The following is a 20457-nucleotide window of genomic DNA, read 5'->3' on the forward strand; positions in this document are numbered from 1 at the left end:
AGTTGAGATATTTTCTGAAATATGCCTTTGAAGAGTTATTGCACTTTAGTTAATTCTTAGGTGGTTGTGGGTTTTTTTGAGCATTTAAATTGATATACAATTTTCTCATCAATCAAAACAGTATTAGGGACATGGGAGGGAGAAGCTCTCAAGCTCTCTTCCTTCACCTTCACTCTGCAAAACTCAACTCTCTTTTCAGAAGGCCTTTTTTGCCTTTTTTTTTTGCGGGGGGGGGGGGGGGGGGGGGGGCGGCAATTTTTGCCTTAGGCTGTTTAACATTTTGTTTTCTTTGAAAAATTTTACATCAATGTTTTTAAGAAAGTTGGTCAAAAATGTACCCAGGGTATACTGTGTAGGTTTTTGTGCTTTTTTTGAAATAAAATGTTTTGTACTAAAACAGTCAAATCTTTATGATTTTTAATGTTTTGCCTTTATTTTATTTTCTATCAGCATTAATTACTAAACTTGAATTGATTTTTTCAATTATTTTGGGCCTTTCTATTATTATTTTTCAGTTAACTTTGATTACAACTATTTGGGGTCTTAAAATTAATTGTTAGTAGTAGACAAAAAGAAAAAGATTGCAACACAGTAAAGGACATACTGTTTAAGGCCATGTGTTTCCTACTCTTGTCCCTAGTACCGTGTAAGTTTCAGTCTCTCTCTCCTCTCACCTCTCTCCACAAATACTAATTATACTACTTCCTTTTAGGAATCCATTTTTAAGAGAAGGTGAGGAATCGAAGAGTATAAATGTTGTTCATTCTGGTATTTCATCTTCTATATCTGATATTTCTATTTCGTCATGATTTCCTAGCAACTCTGAGATTCAGATCTGTGTTAAAGCTTCTTTGGTATAGGGTGACATCCAGTTCCAGAAATTCAGTGCAATGTCAGTCTTTGTGTGAATTGTCTGAGTAGACAGCCCACACGTTTGCTACATCCTCCTCCCCAAAAGATGCTGTCACTAAAATCCTGACCTTACTGAAATCTTTAAGTTTTCTGTGGGCTCTGTATTTTATCATAACAAACACGTCTGTTCTCTGATGGGTGGAAGTCCTATCATTTCTGCAGCATGATAACACCTCCCATAAGTGCAGGGAAAATATACCCAAACAGGTGAAGAGATAACTCAATTGTACAACATCCCTTTGGCAGTGGAGTGGAATGGCATCCTTTGGGAGACACAAGAAATCCTTCACATCCCATGGTTTTTATTTTTTAGGATAGTTTTTTTAGTTTAGTCACATTAAAACAAAACAAAGCAAAACTCTGTTGCTTGATTCTTATGTTTTGTCACCAAAATCCTTGCAATGATTTTTCTCATGCCAGTTCTATTTTCAATGCCTATCTTCCAAATTTTCCCATTTATATGAATACATTTTGGCTCGGATCTTAAAAGGGGTCTGAGAGTTAAGTGACTGCTGCAACTGAATATATGCAGTTATCTTTAGGTTTTTGTTTATTTGTTTTGATTTCTTCTGGGGAGAACCAGCAGTGAACAGTTTAGTCCTAAATTATACAAGAGGAACATTCTAATTTTCATGTGTGTTTTCACTTCTGAATAGTGTAACAACATCTAGCTAGGCAGTTGTGTGATTATCCCAAAGTGAAACATCTGTCTCAGTTCTAATCTTGCCCTCCTATCCTTCCAGTGACGCTTTCTGATTAACTTTTTATTCTTAGGTTAGTAATTTGTACCAGAGATCTAATTAAGAACTTTATGTAACACATCCAAAGTCCTCCTTTTGCAAGTCTGTCTCACCTCAGTACCCCTAACATTGCAGCTTTCGGTATGAAGCATTCTGAAATGTCTGATATTTCAAGCTACCTCTTCTGGTTGAAAACAATTTCAGCTATTGAGAACCGTGAGCAAGATTCATTTCATTCTTTTGTCTCGGTAAGGAAAACTGTAACATACCTCTAAAGTAAGACATGTTGTTAAATTGAAATTCTGAGCATTAGGTTTCTTTCAGCGGGGGAAAATGGCTAAATTGAACTTCTCTGTTGAGTTGAAAAAACTTGGATCTCTGACCTCAGGTCTTCTGGATGGTTGTGTTTCCAACTGATGCATGTGTGAGTGGGAAAGAACAGCCTTTAATAAAAGCTGGCAATTTCTGGGAAGAAAATGCACAGTTCTGTATGTCTGGAGTTAAAATATGGTGCTGACATTTTTATTTTATAATTTTAAGGTTTCCTTGGAGAGATAGCTTATATTAAATATAATTCTTATTTCTGGAATTATGTAATAGAAGTAAAGCTTTTAAAAGAATAAATTTATCATCTGCATATAAAAATATAAATGGGTATTACTGCTTATCACTGAATGGCATACAGTAATATGCTAGTGTGTGTTGTGTATGAAATAAAATAATTAAGTTGACTGATCTATGTTTATATCAATATTGGTTAATAATTTCAATCATATTTTACTTTATATTCATGCAATGTGCTCTGGAATTATTTATTTTCCTATATGTAGCAGCAGATGCAGGATGAGACTTTCTGTGGCTGGGTTAGGTGAGCAAGATAGGGCATGCTGTAAAGGAAAGAAAATACTATTTTTATTTCTTCTGTGTATTTTCATTTCATGTGAAATGTAAATTTCATGGGGTATCTCTATAAGAAAATCCATGTATATTGTGCAGAATAGACATATATCTGAATGATTAAGTATATTATCATCTGTCTGAAGAATTATGTAGCTAGTAATTATATCAACTCAGTGCCTTCACTACCTTATGGGCTGGTAACAAAAGCTGCTTGGATCCCTGTTTGTGTATGAGTAGAGAGCTTAAACTATAATTGAAAGACATTTCAGAATGTGTCACAAAGCATATAGCAGCATGTGAAGGATGGGCTGACTTTAACTTTGGAGTCTCTTGATTTCTCCTTGTTACAGCTGCCCTAAAAAGAAATTGGTGCCTCCTGCAGATTCTGTGTTCTTCTTGCTGTAATATTTTCTATGCCATTTTTCTCCCATTTCTCTGAAGCACACAATGTTCCCATTTCTTGTCCTCTCAACCAAACATTTATTTAGTATCAGGGTCAGGTCTGCAGCAGGGATTTTATATGTTAGTGCTCAGAATTGGTACACCTGCCTGTGAAGTTGGTTACCTTTTCGAAAGGACCATCAGATTAGGTGTTAATTATTCCCAGACCTCCTATGGCGAAAGTCAGGATTTACAACAGGCTGAGAGTGGTGAGGGTGATATTTTTGCTAGGCATCATGATTTACTGGGGGGCGGGAAAGGGGGGAAGGGTGAGAGGGATATGTTAAAATTTTTCTCTTCAAATTGGAGGGTGGAATTGGTACCTAAAAAGATAGGGTAGGAGGAGAGACAGCATCTGTCCAAAGTGTTCTTTAGTAGAAGGCTACCTCATGTCTGCTGAGTCATATGAGATAGATGTTGTTTTTCACAGCTGAGTTTGAAGCACTGTTTTGTAGACACAAAAAAAAAAAAAAATTAAGTTCCTAAAGCTGAATATTTTGAGGACTGCGCTTGTGGATTTGGATGCCTGCATTCTACCTACATTCTGCCTTAAGCAGCCAGTTCCTTTTATGTTTCTAAATGTATGCTTAATCCTCTTCCAGGGTGTTCTCTCCTATCACTTGATGTATAGTGCAAAACTTCCACTGCGTTCTTTGTCAGGACATGTTTTCTTTTTCATTCCTAACAGTAATCAAAGCTTGTTTTTGAAGGTCTTTTCCTAGAGCTTTTCCAGTTATTAAAAACAAAGAAACAATACTCCAAAATGTCAGACACCCGGAGGCATTTATTATTATTATTATTATTATTATTATTATTATTATTATTATTATTATTATTATTATTATTGTAACAAATCTGCCTTGACATTATGAACCATTTAATATTCCAGTGATTTGGGGAGATCATGTAAATGCATGAAAGGTTGTTGTGACATTTGAAGTTCCTCTAATTGATTTGCAAACTCAATTCTCAATCTTGGTAAATCAGCTATGACAGTTGTTAGGTTTTATGTCTCTGTGATTGTTACATTCATTGTTTGATACAGTGACAGTGAGAGGTCAATGTTGTCTCTGTGTACAAGAAAGGTTTTTTCATTTTCTGAGTAAGTGGCTTTTAGTTACACACGTTCAAACAGTAAATCCAGAGAACACAGAGCTCTCCAAGTCCTGCCCAGATCACTGTAATTAATGTGTAAGAATAGTAGCATCCTAGGCTTTTGAGTCTCACAAAGAAAAAAATATGTCTTCAAATCAGGAACTAAAAGATAGCCTACATTCAAGGAAGAGTCATATTTCAAAGTGGTGCCTTATGCTGTTTTTTTGTGACTACTTCATCAGTAAAATACCATGTTACTTGCTGCTACATAAGTCACTGTTATAATTGCCTCCATCTATTTTAATTCAATTTTAGATAATCAGTTTTCACTCTGTGTTTCTGCATCCATTCTAGCCAAAACAACACTGTTTAGAAATGACAGAATGTTAAAATGTAAAGACAGGGAAAGACCTCATAGGTCATATTGCCCATCTGCTGAAATGTGAGTACTGCCTACAGTATGCATTTTAGTGCTTAGTCTGAGTTTATACAAAGAGTTTTAGGCAATAAGGCTTTTATTTCTCCTCTGGGGAAATTACACTGTAGTTTGATGAAATTGCCACATAGTTGCATCAGTGTGTAAAATCTGCTTGCCTGTCCTTGGCATGAAATTGAAAAATAGTCCAATGTTAAAAATGTTTGTTGAAAAACAGGAAAGTATGATTGTGCTGATTTTAAGTGTTTTTAAGTGTTTCATTATCGTTCTTATCTGAGAATTTTTGTCATTTCTTCCTTTTGTTTTTAGTCCAGCTTCTTAAGTCTGTCTCTCTGGTATTGACGTGTATTTGCACCCTAATGTAATCTTGTCAGGTTCACAAGGATGCTCTTCCCTTGATTATTTCTTGACAAGAATTGTGTTCAGTTTTTGGTTGGCCTATAATTTTGATTTAAATAAGGTGTATTTCTATGGTCCTTTATAACTTCTTTGAAAGACTGTCAGTCATGCTGCACCCTCCCGTCATGTTGTTTGTGCTTCTTAGACTTATAATGGCCCCCAGTACTTTCTTTACTTAAGCAATGCCATACCCCTTTTATGGCACTCCTAGTACTTATCTCACGTTCACTCCCTTAATATGGTTCCATTATTCTACAAACCTGTGGTACCTTGCTCTGCTGATTTTGTGTTTTGAAAATTTTTGGTAAACACTATTTCTAAGAATTAAGAGGTTGACAGCAATAGCATCTTCATGGCCTATAAGTTAGCAGAACAAGGTGTAGCTTTTCTTCTTTGGGGAAAGGTCCTCAATGAAAAATAGTTGGTTGCTACTTTATGTGTTTCTGTCTGTACATGGGACTTTAACTTTCCTTGTGGCTGTGTATTCCTTCCACTTTCTCTTTGTTTTCTTTGCTACTCAAGACATTTTATTAGTACAACTTTTGTTCTTTTACTTTCTTCTGCTGTTCCAGTCTCACCTCCAATACATGACTGATAGATTTATCAGGAATTAGGATGAATAAATAAAAGACACTAAACAAATATCTATTCTAAAATGAAATTTTGGAACAATAGGGATGTTGCAGGCAAAGCAGACTCAAATTGGTTGAATTCAACTTTATTGCCAATTAATTAAAACATTTAATTTCAGAGATGGCTATTGAGAAACAAGACAAACAGTGGATGTAACACCCAGGGAAGACACCTCTCCTTTCTCTTCCCCATTTCAGCATCACTCCCAATGCCTCTCCCCTGGTTAAAACCACAGGTCACACTCAGCCTCTTCAGTAAGGTGATGGCAGTGCAGAAGGTTGTGGCCCAGCCTCAGCAGTTTCCCTTTGGGAACTGGGCAGCCTTGGCCTCTCCTCACAAAGCCCAGCCTTGTTGCCTCCTGCTGCCATCACCTTGCCTCGTGCAAGGTGGAGGGCAGGTGTAATACACGTGTCATGCTTCAGTAGAACATATTCCTTAAAAGAGCCACTGTGAGGTAGAAGATTAAGTTAAACTAGGTCCAAAGAAATTGGACATCTTATTCCCCTTGGAGCTATATAATGCATTTTATTTTATTTTAGCTATGAGGGAAATTGGACCTAAAAACTAAAAGAAGTATGAATGTGTTTCCACATTCTATTTTGAATCAAGATCGCATCATTTTTGGTTTTCAGTAACAACCATGTGGCATTACATGGCATCATAAGAGGCATCCTCTCTGCTCAGCTGCCTGTCTCATTCCAGCTGCGTGCTACAATCTGTGAAATGATTGAAAAGCGGCAATTTTAGCATGCACCGAGCAGCAAGTCATCCACAGAGCCAGTCTCTGAGACAGAAGGGCCACAGGGAGAAACCTGAGACAGAAAATGGTTGGCAAGCCCTATAGTGAAAAAAGGAATAGTTGTAATTTAAGATAGTATTTCTCCATTGAGAAATGTATTTTATGCCACTTAAGGCAAAGTGTTGTAAAAAGCCTGAATTGATCTGAACCCTGAGTATCTTTGCTTTTTACAGTGATGTTTCTTAATTTTCGGATAATGTGAGTGTGGTGGTCCTGCACAGATTTAGGATTTCATAGAATCATAGAATCATAGAATATCCTGAGTTGGAAGGGACCCTTAAGGATCATCAAGTCCAACTCTTGACACCGCACAGGTCTACCCAAAAGTTCAGACCATGTGACTAAGTGCACAGTCCAATCTCTTCTTAAATTCAGACAGGCTCGGTGCAGTGACCACTTCCCTGGGGAGCCTGTTCCAGTGTGCAGCCACCCTCTCTGTGAAGAACCCCCTCCTGATGTCAAGCCTAAATTTCCCCTGCCTCAGCTTAACCCCCTTCCCGCGGGTCCTGTCACTGGTGTTAATGGAGAAAAGGTCTCCTGCCTCTCGACACCCCCTTATGAGGAAGTTGTAGACTGTGATGAGGTCTCCCCTCAGCCTCCTCTTCTCCAGGCTGAACAGGCCCAGTGACCTCAGCCGTTCTTCGTACGTCTTCCCCTCCAGGCCTTTCACCATCTTCGTAGCCCTCCTCTGGACACTTTCCAACAGTTTCATGTCCTTTTTGTACTGTGGTGCCCAGAACTGCACACAGTACTCGAGGTGAGGCCGCACCAGTGCAGAGTAGAGTGGGACAATCACCTCCCTTGACCTACTAGCGATGCCGTGCTTGATGCACCCCAGGACACGGTTGGCCCTCCTGGCTGCCAGGTCACACTGCTGGCTCATATTCAACTTGCTGTCTACCACGACCCCCAGATCCCTCTCTTCTAGGCTGCTCTCCAGCGTCTCATCGCCCAGTCTGTACGTGCAGCCAGGGTTTCCCCGTCCCAGGTGCAGGACCCGGCACTTGCTCTTATTGAACTTCATGTGGTTGGTGATCGCCCAGCTCTCCAACCTATCCAGATCCCTCTGCAAGGCCTTTCCACCCTCATTTGAGTCCACAACTCCTCCAAGTTTGGTGTCATCAGCAAACTTGCTCAAAATACCTTCTATTCCTACATCCAGATCGTTTATAAAAATATTGAAAAGTACCGGCCCTAAAATGGAGCCTTGAGGGACCCCACTGGTGACCGCCCGCCAGCCTGACGCAGCCCCATTTACCATAACCCTTTGGGCCCTGCCAGTTAGCCAATTGCTCACCCATCGTATGATGTTTTTATTTAGCTGTATGGTGGACATTTTGTCCAGTAGGATCCTATGGGAAACCGTGTCAAAAGCCTTGCTGAAGTCCAAAAAAATCACATCAGCTGGTTTCCCTTGGTCCACCATACGGGTGATCTTATCATAAAAGGAAATCAGGTTAGTTAGGCAGGACCTACCCTGCACAAACCCATGCTGGCTGGGACCAATGACTGCTTTGCCCCCCAGGTGCGCCTCAATAAGTTCGAGAACCATCTTCTCCATGATTTTACCAGGCACTGACGTGAGACTGACAGGCCTGTAATTGCTAGGGTCTTCTTTCTGACCCTTCTTGAAAATTGGCACAACATTTGCCAGCTTCCAGTCTACTGGGACCTCTCCAAATTCCCAGGATCATTGAAAAATAATTGAGAGAGGTTCCGCGATGACGTCCGCCAGCTCTTTCAGCACCCGGGGATGAATCCCATCCGGACCCATGGACTTGTAGGGATCCAGGTGGAGTAGCAAATCCCACACACGTTCAGGGTCGGTTGGGAGTTTGTCATCCCCACCGTCCCGGTCCTCCAGCTCAGGGCACCCTGGGTCCCGAAGCCCATCATCAGCATTGAAGACAGAGGCAAAGAAGGCGTTAAGCGTCTCTGCTTTGCCTATGTCATTGTCTGTGAGGAGACCTTCCCTATCAAGGAGCGGCCCTATGTATTCTTTAGTTCTCCTTTTTCCGTTCACATATCTAAAAAAACCCTTTTTATTTTCTCTCACAGACACAGCCAGCTTCAACTCTAGGTGTGCTTTGGCCACTCAAACTTTCTCCCTACAAACACGAGCAGCATCCCTGTATTCTTTCCATGACACCTGGCCCTCCTTCCAGTAGCGAAACACTCTCTGTTTCCGCCTAATCTCCATTAGAACGTTCCTGGTCAGCCACGCCGGCCTCCTGCCCCACCTGCCTGACTTGCGATATTTAGGAATTGCCTGATCTTGTGCTTCTAGGAGGCATCGCTTAAAGAATGACCAGCACTGGTGGACATCGAGGCCTTCAAGAGCAGTTTCCCAGGGGACCTTGCTGACTAGTTCCCTGAGCAGCCTGAAGTCCGCTTTCCCCATATCTAAGGATGAGGTTTTGGTGGCACTTTTCCTTCTGTCACCATAAATTTTGAACTCAACCACTTCATGGTCGCTATGACCGAGGCGGCCACCAATCACCACATCTCCCACCAGACCCTCTCTGTTTTCTAGCAACAGGTCTAGGAAGGCACCTTTCCTAGTTGGCTCCGTTAGCACCTGCACCTAGAAGTTGTCATCTAGGTGCTTCATGAACCTCCTGGACTTGCTCGTGTCAGCCGTGTGGCACTCCCATTTAACGTCCGGCAAGTTGAAGTCCCCCATAAGGACAAGGGGAGTTAATCTCGAGGCCTCTCTTAGTTCTGTAAAGAATAATTTATCGGCGCTGTTGTCCTGGCCAGGCGGTCTGTAATAGACTCCCACAACGACATCCCCTTTATTCGTTCGTCCCTTGATCCTTACCCAGAAGCTCTCAACTTTGCCATTGCCGACCTGAAGTTCCACACAGTCCAGCCCCTGCTTCACATACATCGCCACCCCACCACCTCGCCTACCCTGCCTGTCCCTCCTGAAGAGCCTGTAACCATCTATCGCAACACCCCAGTCACAGGACTCATCCCACCAGGTTTCGCTTATGCCGATGATGTCGTAGTTGCGGGACTGGGCCAGGACTTCTAGCTCATCCATTTTATTCCTCATACTGCGTGCGTTTGTGTAGAAGCACTTCAGGTGTGTCTCCTTACACTCAGCAACTTGTGGATCTGACCGAAGGACCTCACTGGCACACTGCCCCTCTGATTCTAGTGTACCATCCCTTAGGTCTTCACCAGTGCGCCTGGTTTTAGCCCCTTCCCCCTTCGACTCTAGTTTAAAGCCCTATCTATCAGCCCTGCCAACTCCTGACCAAAGATCCTTACCCCTCTCCAAGAGAGGCGCATTCCATCCGGTGCCATCAGGCCCTGTGTAGCATAGACCTTCCCGTGATCAAAGAACCCAAAATTCTGCCGGTCACACCAGTCTCGAAGCCACGAGTTTATGTGAACAGCACGCCTTTCAGCTTCGATCCCCCCTATCGGAAGGACAGAGGCAAACACAACCTGTGCCCCTAATCCTCTAAGTAGTCACCCCAAATCCCTAAAGTCCCTTTTGATCGCCTTCGGACTTCTCGTTGCTACTTCATCGCTACCAGCCTGAAAGACCAGTAGCGGGTAGTAGTCAGTGGGCCATACCAGGCGCTTGACTTTCTTGGCAAAGTCTCTCACCCGAGCCCCAGGGAGGCAACAGACTTCTCTGCGGGTTGGGTCCGGTCGGCATATCGGTCCCTCTGTCCCTTTCAGAAGGGAGCCCCCCATAACAATAGCCCTTCTTTCTTTTTTGAAGGATGATGTGGCAATGCAACGTGTAGGTCGCCTTGTCTTAGGCGCCCCCTCCAACTGGGACGGGTTTTTATCTACTTTGTCATTTAGATTGTCTTGTTCTAGTCCTTCATATCGATTATTTAAGGGTTTTATTTAAGGGTTATTTAACAGTTTTGAAACAAACTGTTGACAAGCAACATATATGGGATTATTTTTTTTATTATTATTATTATTTTTATTAATCACCTAGTGATTCTGGGACATGAAGGTACACTATGGGACAGCAATTAAAATATTTTCAGATGTTTTAGGTTAGAAGTTTTACTTCTGCTGACACAAAAAGCAAAACCCTGTGCTCTCTAGCACAGCCAAATTTGACCTTGAGTTTGTTGCAGATATTCAAAGTCAAATTTAATTCTTTATCTTCTCTTAAGTTGTTCTTAATTATTGCTAAATATGCATTAACTGTGTGAAAGCATGTGGCAAAATAGCTTTGGTCCTGTACATGTTTAAACAGAATAAATGAGTTAAGATGATATGGACCACAGTAATGTCCAACCCTTCTCCTGTTAACTTCAGTGCTGAAATAGGATCAATGGTGATTTTGCTGATTTTCCTGTGCTATGTGGAAACATTTGTAAAACTCCAAAGAATCTTTCCTCTGTATTTCTTACTCTTCACGTTCTTCACTTTTTGTCTGTAGCACCACTAAACCTCGGTCTCTTCTATTCATTCCAAGCAGAGGTTGGTACTCTTTGGTGCCTGCTCACTTATTACATTAGTTTTGGGGTGCTGTACAGTGCTCAGTGTCACTGATCAGCTCCTGAGGGCAAGTGTTCTTGGTTCTTTGGAATTGTCTTTATGCCATGATAAACCTCCGGCATAGATATGGAATTCTGTTAGTTTTCCTATTTCACATTAATTTTATGTTATTTTTTTGTTGTTGTTGTCTTCATCTGTGTTGTAATTTTTAGTCTATTTGTTTCTGTGCTTTTGAGGCTGGTTATAAAATTCTCCATGCAGCAATAAATGTTACGTTAACTTGCAGGTACTTCAGGCTGTAAGAAGGTAACAAAATAAGATAGGAGATAACTGCTTTGTGAGCTTGGTCTGCCATGATTTTAAAGTAAACCGACATGCCACCGGCAATGCAGCCTTTGCTTTTAAAGAGAAAGGAGGATTATTTTCTCTCTCTGGAAGGAATTTCATCTTTGTTCACATCAAGGCTCAATCATGCACTGTAGCAGGTAGCAGTATCAACAGAATGACTTAAAACTGGATGCATACTTTTGTCTGTGAGTGCATGCATATACGTGTGTATGTACACGTTTTGTATATATGAGGAGAAAGAAAAGATTATGAAATAGGAAAAAAAGAAGAAAGAAAAAAAAAAGAAAAAGAAAAAAGAAAAAAGAAAAATAAAAAGGAAATAAAACAGCTCAAAAAAGTCCCTCCTGTATCTCAAAACCTGCACTTGAGTTGCCTTGCTTCCATTAACCAGCTGGCTAAATGCATGCATGCTCTATAAATACTGTCAGGAGAAAACTAAAACTAATATTGAGTAGAAACATACTAGCTTAAATTTTGATTCTGTTGAAGCAGATCAATGTTTTACCATTAACTTCAATTATGCAGGGACTTTCACCCAGAAATTTTTAGATCTGATAGATATAGCAGAATCCCATTAAGACATTTAAAATGGAAGGTACAATATGCTTTGGTAATTTCACCGTAGAAAGTAAATTAGATTACCTCTTAGCTTTTCAGTAACATCACTGAACCCTTTATTTTTGCAGTGCATATTTCCACTAATACTGAATGCAGTGTCAAGGCAGATTTTTTCAAATGTTTCCTCTTCTTTTAAAATTGTAATGAACACTATAAAATCTGAATAAAATGTATGCATTATCAGATGTCAGAGTTTTTATGATAATATACTTATAAAAAGACCATATGGGATGGATCTCTATTTTTGCTCTAAAGTTTCCAGATCCAGACTTAGGAACATAGCAGAAACTGTCAATGCTTGCATTGGTTAAATCTGTTTTTTAATTTTTTTAAGGGATGAACACATTTAAGACAGAGTTTGGGAAAGTTCTGAAGTATAGCAGAGATCAGATCAGAGGATAGAACGGAGATATAGGTAACGAATGTTTTATGGCCCATTCACTTTCCAAAGACCATGAACATGTGCTGAAGCAGTATTTCTAAATACAGGATTTAGGCCTGAATTTCTGTGCAAAGCTAGAGCACTGGTGTAAGACAAGTTGCATCAATTTCTTTTGTGAGTCAGAAGAGATGTGATAATAGGACCTCTGTGTGAGTCTTATTATGGCATTTGGCATCCTGGAATGAGACAGATGGATCCACTCTGTCTGCTGGTAGGAAGGTTATCACCTCAAAATTTAATGGGTAATAACATTTAGTTGAATGATATATTCACTGGAAATTCAGATGTATCATAATTATCCCTCATTCTCTATAGAGCTTTTTCCATTGACATTTCTATGTCCTTCACTGGATCAGATTTGGGCAAAAAGTTACTGTTACATTAATTATTGCTAATTCAAACAGCTAACGGGCAGTGTCAGTACAGGTAAAACTTCAACAACTGTAAAGTGGGTGCTTTCTTGTCATTCTTCTGACAACCTGTGGAAGCCCATGAAAATGTTAGCTTTTTTCTTAATCCTTTAGACGTTTCCTTTAATGTCACAGCTAATACAATTTTAAATTGAAAATTAATCCTACATTTTAATAAAAAACAACACAAAACCCCAAGCCCCAAAATAATGCCACCTTATTTGAAAGGAACTGTTTACCTTTAAATAGCTTTATACGAGGTTGTGTTATATATGTAGGTAGAGAAAGGCCTCAAGGATTTCTTGAGGCATTTTTCTTCTATTCTTGACAGCCGCAGCCTTTCAAGCAAAGCTGCTTTTGACTTCTGTTTTATGTCCCTAAGCAGAGGTATGATTGTTTACTGAAAAGTCAGTCTTTGGACTATCAAAGAGTCTCCTGATCTTTTATATTTTCTTTTTAACAAAGAGCAAATGACTTTTTCTTCTTTTTAGTCTTATAGTTTGTAATTCAGTTGTAAATACAACAAAGGTTCTGTGTTCTGTGATCTTGAGGCTTCAGAGCATGCCAGAGAACTACTGTTTTGACATCTAAATTTTCATTTAATCTTTCATCCCATTGTGTGTCTTTGTAAATCTATTTCTTACAGTTGTGAAAGGAAACTTCTGAAAATATAAAATAAATATAAATTAGTATTACCTTCTAAAGGCCTCAAACAGTCTGAAATAGTATTGGAGAGATGCAAGGTGCTCTGTTCTTGTAAAAATACGGGGGCTGCTCCACTTCACATTACTAAAACACAACATGTTAACATTTCTGAAGAAAAATGGAGTTGCAGTGGAATATTCTACAAGGTGTTTTAGAATTTAAGGCTGACTACCTGGAAAGACAAGTCCTTAACTCTGGCATACAGTCTATTGAATCAGGTTTCTGCAAAAGATGGTAATAAGTCACTGGCAACTCCATTTACTTTTTAAATGATAATGCATACACTATTGTATTACTCAAAATTTCACCATCTCTTTATTTTGAGTTTACTTAAATATGTCGAGTGTAGAGTTTCCATAAAAATATAGAGTGATGGTGATTCCTTAATAGGAAAACAAGCAGTTGAGAGTTCTGACTCAAAGTCACAACTAGGTGGATAGTTTTAAATAAAATTGATCACATGCTTGTTTTAATGTTTTCTGGTCAAGGAGTAACATGCTGCAATCATTATTTTTAAAATGCCTCATTTACCTTGTACCTATGCAAGTAGTTTCATGGTCTGATGTTGAATACAGCATTGCATAGTACCAACAGTTAAAACAAGGAGTTGTGCATGGTCCAAAAAGAATGACTCAATATAAGATGGATAGTCTGTAAAACCATGAATGCTGTAAGTAAAACCAGTCAAGCAAGAAAGGTAGAAGGAAAGTTCATTTCGTCTGAGGTATGAGTCATGTCACATACTTGTAGAGAATTTGGTAGCAGAGAAAATGTTCATGAACTAGACTGTGTGCCTTTTTGTTCTCTTTCTAGCTACTTCAAGTGCTTTTGCTGTATCTTTCTTTTAAGCTGTGCTTTTGGTGGAAAAACAACTAGACTGTCTGACTCGCTGCAAGCAGAACAATCTCATATATATTTGTGGAAGCAAAGTCTGTTGTGCTCGAGTCCTTTAAAAAGAAAAATAAGATCTTTCTCCTTTTTTTTTCTCCCCAATGTTATTCAAGTTTTGTCCCAGCTATGCCAATCTGTCACTGCAGCTGTCAGCATGATGCCTTTCCTTCAAAGCACAGAGATGGCTCAGCTGAAAGCACTGCTTCTAGTCAAGGGCAGGAAAAGAGCCTATGAAGGGAACACTAGTTATAAGGCTGGTAGCCTGCACAGTCCAGAATCAGCATAAAATAATACTTAGGTATGGGTAGAGACTAGAGCAGAAAGGAAAGTGGACATGGAATGGGAAAACAGGATCATTCCATTCAGTACACTCAGTAAAATTCCGTCTTTTGGAAATTGGTCTGGATTTATTTTGCAAATGAAGAATTGTGAGTAAATTCACTAAGGCCTCTGGCCATTTTTAAAATCTGATTGTGAAGTCTGGAAGCTCTTTGCATGCTACCTATCTTAAGGGAATGCTGTCTCTTATGAACTAATTATTATGGATTTTAATTAATCCTGCAAGTTAGTCAATTAGACATTTAAAACTTTTAAAACTCCCTACATAGTGATAGATTATTTAGTTCTTGCCAACCGTCATCTCTCTTAAAATTTTGATGAAATTGAGCCAGCTTTGCTAGAAGTGTTTTTTAGCTGGGAAAAGTTAGCAAAAGAGTAATTAAATGTCTTGTTGAAGATTTCAGAGCAGGTCAAGGGGCAGAGATAGGAATAACTTCATTGTCATTGTCTTCTAGAAGGCCATTTCTTCTCACCCAGTCTCAGAAGTGGGTGGATAGTTTATATATGTATAGGTATACAGTGTGACAGATCACAGTAGGCTGAGATTCTAGAAAGAGCCTAGAGCCTTTTATGCATGCATTTGTTAATTTATGCACAGTTAGAAGTATTCTTGATGAGCTGATGAACTGCTGTGTTGGATTTCTCAACATTCTCCACAACTGAAGCAATATTTGGGTATCTTTTTTGAGCATTCGGTGAATTTGAGCATGTGGCATGTTTTTAAGTCACAGTAGATATAGCCCATGATCTCAGAAAACAAGATCCTTCTTGTGGACTGCTACTTATCATCTCTGATTGTCTCTTGACCAATCCATTGAGTAACTTCACTAGGATTACTAAACTGTTTTGATCTCATGTATTCCGTGGCTAGCACTATATTTAGGGCTCTCTCCAGTGCTTTCAAACTGTCTTCTCAACTTCCCATGATTAAAGCCTCCTGCTTTATATGCAGTTATCTACAAACATGACACAACTAACAAAATCAGAGTTGATTCCTGTACTTCTATTAAATGCAGTGTTGTAGCTCAGGAGGTCAGTGTTCTTAAAATTACCATATGATAGAGTCACTAGAACAGAATTTGTTGTTGTTGTTGTTGTTTTCCTGTCCAAAACCAAGAAAAGAATCCAAACAGCAAACACAGACTCAGTATCCCCCACACATGTGCATGCATGCATGCATACACACAGTGAGTGGCTATAATTGCTATATCCATCTGAAAGTATTGCTCTGTGAATCTTATGCTCATCTATCTGATTGGGATGAACATCTCGGAAGGAGAAAATTATAATTGAAAGCTGAATTTAACTTTTCAATTAGTAAAGAGTACAATAAGCATTGTGCTAAAATGATACCTGAATGGTATTCTTGTTTGAAAGACAGTTATTTACAGGTGCTATAGGAAGGCTAGGTAGGAGAGATGATGGGTCAGGGGAGGATCGCAGATATTCAAAGGAGCAGCTTAGATGCTCAGACTTGTGCTGTGGAAGGGGTGACGGGCAAGGTGAGAACCTGGGAGTCAGGGTTAGGTAGGAGGCTAACAAGGGAAAGATCTTGGTAGGTGCCACCAGGAAGCCTCAACAAGAATTATGATGAACAGAGGGATGTGACTAGAAAAAGTCAGATAATTTTATGAAGAGTAAATTGTGCCTTACAAATCTGACAGCTTTCTGTGATGAGATGACCAACTCTGTGGATGAGGGGAAAGAAGTAGGTGCATTTTGCCTTGATTTTAGCAAAGCTTTCAGCTCAAATTCTCAGTCTTGTAGCCAAATGAGAGAGAAAGTGACTGGATGGGAGTGCTAAAAGATGTGTGGGACCGGCTGGACCACCAGACCCAAAAGGTAGTGGTCAGCAGTTTGGTGGTATGTGGTCTGGCTGCTGACTTGTGGTTTTGCTGAGCTGACACTGATGCTAGTGCTAATCTCTTCATTAATAACCAGAATGGTCAGGTAGAGTTTTTAGCAAGTTTTTAGATAACATTTGACTGGGCAGAGGAGATGGTACACTAGCCATTACAGTTGCTGTTCAGAGGGATCTCAACAGGTAGGAGAAACGAGCTGAGAGGAACCTCATAAAGTTCAGTGACAGTAGGCAGGAGTTCCTACACCTGGACAGAATAAAATGTGCAGCAGGCCTGGCCAGGCACAGTCTGGCTAGGCAGCAGCTTTTCAGAGTGGACAACAAGTTGCACATGAGTCAGCTATGTGTCCTCACAGTACTAAAGGCTGACAGCAGACCAGGCCACGCTAGTAACAACCTTGCCAGGAGTTTTAGGGCTGTCTGCTTCCTCAGACCTTCAAGACTGCAGCCAGAGTACTGTGCCCATTCACAGGCTCCCCAGTATGCCAAAGTATGTTGGATGGAGGATGACCAAGGTGTTGGAGCACGGAACAGTGGCAGGGTCTGGTGCACAGACTGTACAAGAAAAGTGTGGGAGAGCTTGGTTTGTTCATCCTGGAAAAGAAGAGCTTCTGTGAGGAATCTAACTGCTGTCTTCAAGCATATAAGGGAGATTGGATAGGGGGATTGAGCAATTGGCTGGAGAGGAGACAAAGCCAGACTCTTCTTAGATATTCATAAGGACAAGAGGCTCCATACAGAAATTTCATTAGGGGAAATTCTGACCAGATATAAGAAAAAGTTCTTCTTAGTGACAATGTTTGGGACTGAAACTGGGACATAGCAAGGTTGTGAAAGTCCTGAAAGCAGCTGATCAGTGAGTAATTAGGAAGAAATTCTTTACTCAGCAAGTTGCCCAGAGAAGCTGTGGATGCCCCATCCCTGGAAGTGTTCAAGGCCACGCTGGATGAGCCTTAGGTCAATCTGGTCTGATGGGAGGTGTCCCTGCCCATGGCAGGGGGTTGGAACTGGATGGGCTTTAAGGTTCCTTCCAACCCAAACTGTTCTGTGATTCTGTGAAAACTGCTATTTTTTATGAAAATCTGATATGGATATAAAGCTTTGTTCCTAAACTGAGTTAGAAGTAATCAGTATAGTACAGGAATGCTTTGGAAAATTACTTCTGAAAGATTGTTATTTAACAAATACTATTTTTTAAAGCAGTGAAAAGATGTTTTCATTCTGAAGATTGAAAACTTTGTTTATATTTACTATTAGAGCTGTTCAAAGTGTATAAAAATACAAAAAAGATAAAATCAATGAAACACAAAATTTGGTAGAGACAGTGGAATATTGTCAAAATAAATCTTTTTCTTCCTGTAGCAAAGGTATCAGTGTTTAAGTATATTGAACTCCAGAGTTGTGTAGGCTAAGATTATAAAAAAGTAACCTTGTTTAACCTTCAGTGATAATACAGTTATAAATCATTCCATATGCCTAAAGCTAAAAATAGTATAATCTAATGACATTCAGCTTTTATTTACTATTTCAAAGTGCCCCATGTTATGGGGCACAACAAGAATAAATGTGTGTGTGTGTGTGTGTTTGTGAAACAACTTTTCAGATACTACACATCTTTAGTATTAAACTATACATTACTATGATAATAGATAAATGGCATGATATATATACACACCATATCATATGTATTTTACTTTCAGTTTTTGCTTACAGGTTGCACAGTGGTATAGAAAAAATGGCCTTAATTATCAGTGACTTTTGTGCAATAATGTATAATTTCTTTGAACACAGATTTATCTCACAATAACTGGAAAGAATCTTACAAAATTGGAAAGAAACTGTGACACCCTCAAAACATTCAAATTATTGCAATAATTAATTTTACATTCTTAATTCAGGTTATGTTACTTAGTTTTGAGATCATACAATCATAGAATCATAGGTTGGGCGGTAAGGGACCTTAAAGACCACCGAGTTCCAACCCCCTGCCATGGGCAGGGACACCTCGCACCAGACCAGATTGCTCAAAGCCCCATCCAGCCTGGCCTTGAACACCTCCAGGGATGGGGCATCCACAGCTTCTCTGGGCAGCCTGTTCCAGTGCCTCACTACCCTTACGTTGAAGAATGTCCTTCTAATGTCTAACTGAATCTATCCTCTTTTAGTTTAAAGCCATTTAAAACCCTGCAGTGAGTATTTAACAACAGAAATGTGATCAGTGTCTTCAATAGTGCTGTGCTAATATATCCCTGCCATGCACAAAGAGACCCTGCAGTTAATACAATTTTAAAGTATCATATAATCATAGAATATCCCGAGTTGGAAGGAACCCATAAGGATCATCAAATCCAACTCCTGGCACCGCACAGGTCTACCCAAAATTTTAGACCATGTGACTAAGTGCACAGTCCAATCACTTCTTAAATTCAGACAGGCTTGATGCAGTGGCTACTTCACTGGGGAGCCTGTTCCAATATGCAACCAAGTATAGGCAGTTCTTCATTGGCTAATATACAAATAGATAAATAGGACTAACGAGCAACTAGGCTAAGCATTAGTATATAGGAGTAGTTTGATGTCTTTGCTGACCAAGCAGGCATCAGTCAGGTAGAGAAGGGTTGCACTCCATCATTTGTTGTAGTGGGCTGACAACATGTTGATGTTTCTCTTCCTTAGTCTTTGTGCTGTTATCAACTCCATCTCAGCAGTTCTGCCTCTGACATTTTACTTAAAGTGTGTGGCTCTACTATATACTTCACCACAGCTCTGTAATTTTCTCCAGTCTGAGACAAGGTTATGCAGATGGGTCAAATCAGAGCTTGGCCTTGGATAACCACCACCAGACCTCAGCATGGGACGGGGAAGAGGTTAGGGCATTTTGGGTTAATGGAAAACAACATGGATATGGGTTTCATCAATAAGCTAAAGATCAGGTTTCACGGCTTTACAGATTCACAGATCTTTTTAAAATAGGTCTATACTTAAAACTCTACATCAGCTGAGTGCACATGAAATAGTCAAGTTATACAGTTTTGATAAAAATATCGCATTATACATGCATATACGTATACCATATAGTGATATAGATAAATAGTATAAGCATACAAAATGTTGAGTTTTATATTCTATAAAGATCAACTGATCATCTTGGTTGTCCTTAAACACAAAAAGTGGACTGGTAAGGAAAGAGAAGATGTAACCCTCACCCCCAAGATTGCCTAAATTGTAAATTGAATACATTGTTTCTTATAGTTCTACTCAAAAGCATGGATGTGATCCAAAGCCTATTGAACTTCAAAAGAAATTGAAAAAGAAAAGTGAACCATGATTTGGAGGCCGAGAGTCTATTTCCTTCATCCTAAATTGATTGAACAGAATCCAATTTATATACTGTTGTACAATGTGAGTCCTGCATTTTGGTCACAACAACCCCATGCAATGCTATAGGCTTGGGACTGGAAAGTTGTGCAGAGGAAAAGAATGTGGGGGTGCTGGTTGACACTCACCTGAACATGAGTTGTATGGGTATGCCCAGATGGCCAAGAAGGCCAATGGCATCCTGGCTTGTATCAGGAATAGTGTAGCCAGCAGGCCCAGGCAGGTGATCATTCCCCTGTACTCTGCTCTGGTGAGACTGCATCTTGAGTACTGTGCTCATTTTTGGGCCCCTCACAACAATAAGGACATTGAGGCCCTGGAATGTGCCCAGAGAAGGGGTACAAAGCTGGTGAAGGGCCTGGAACACAAGTCCTATGAGGAGAGGCTGAGGGAACTGGGGCTGTTTATTCTGGAGAAGAGGAGGCTCAGGAGAGACCTTACTCCTCTCTACAATTGCCTGAAAGGAAGGTTTATGTAGCTGGGAATCAGCCCCTTCTTGAAGATAACTCGTGATAGGACTAGAGGGAATGGCCTCAAGTTGCACCAGGAGAGGTTCAGGTTGGAAATTAGGAGATATTTCTTCTCAGAAAGAGTGTTCAAGCATTGGAAAGGGTTGCCCAGGGAGGTGGTG

At 40.0% G+C, this 20457-nt stretch overlaps 1 protein-coding gene across 7 annotated transcripts in view; it reads left to right on the forward strand.

The window, feature by feature from the left end:
• The window catches only part of DLG2 (discs large MAGUK scaffold protein 2), a gene marked incomplete at its 5' end in the record, with an annotated part of 1037476 nt that overhangs the window by 600340 nt on the left and 416679 nt on the right, over window positions 1-20457 (forward strand). The window lies entirely within an intron of this gene.

The sequence above is a fragment of the Aythya marila genome (genome assembly GCF_965140915.1).
Source record: "Aythya marila genome assembly, chromosome: 1".
In the NCBI taxonomy this organism is placed as follows: Eukaryota; Metazoa; Chordata; class Aves; order Anseriformes; family Anatidae; genus Aythya; species Aythya marila.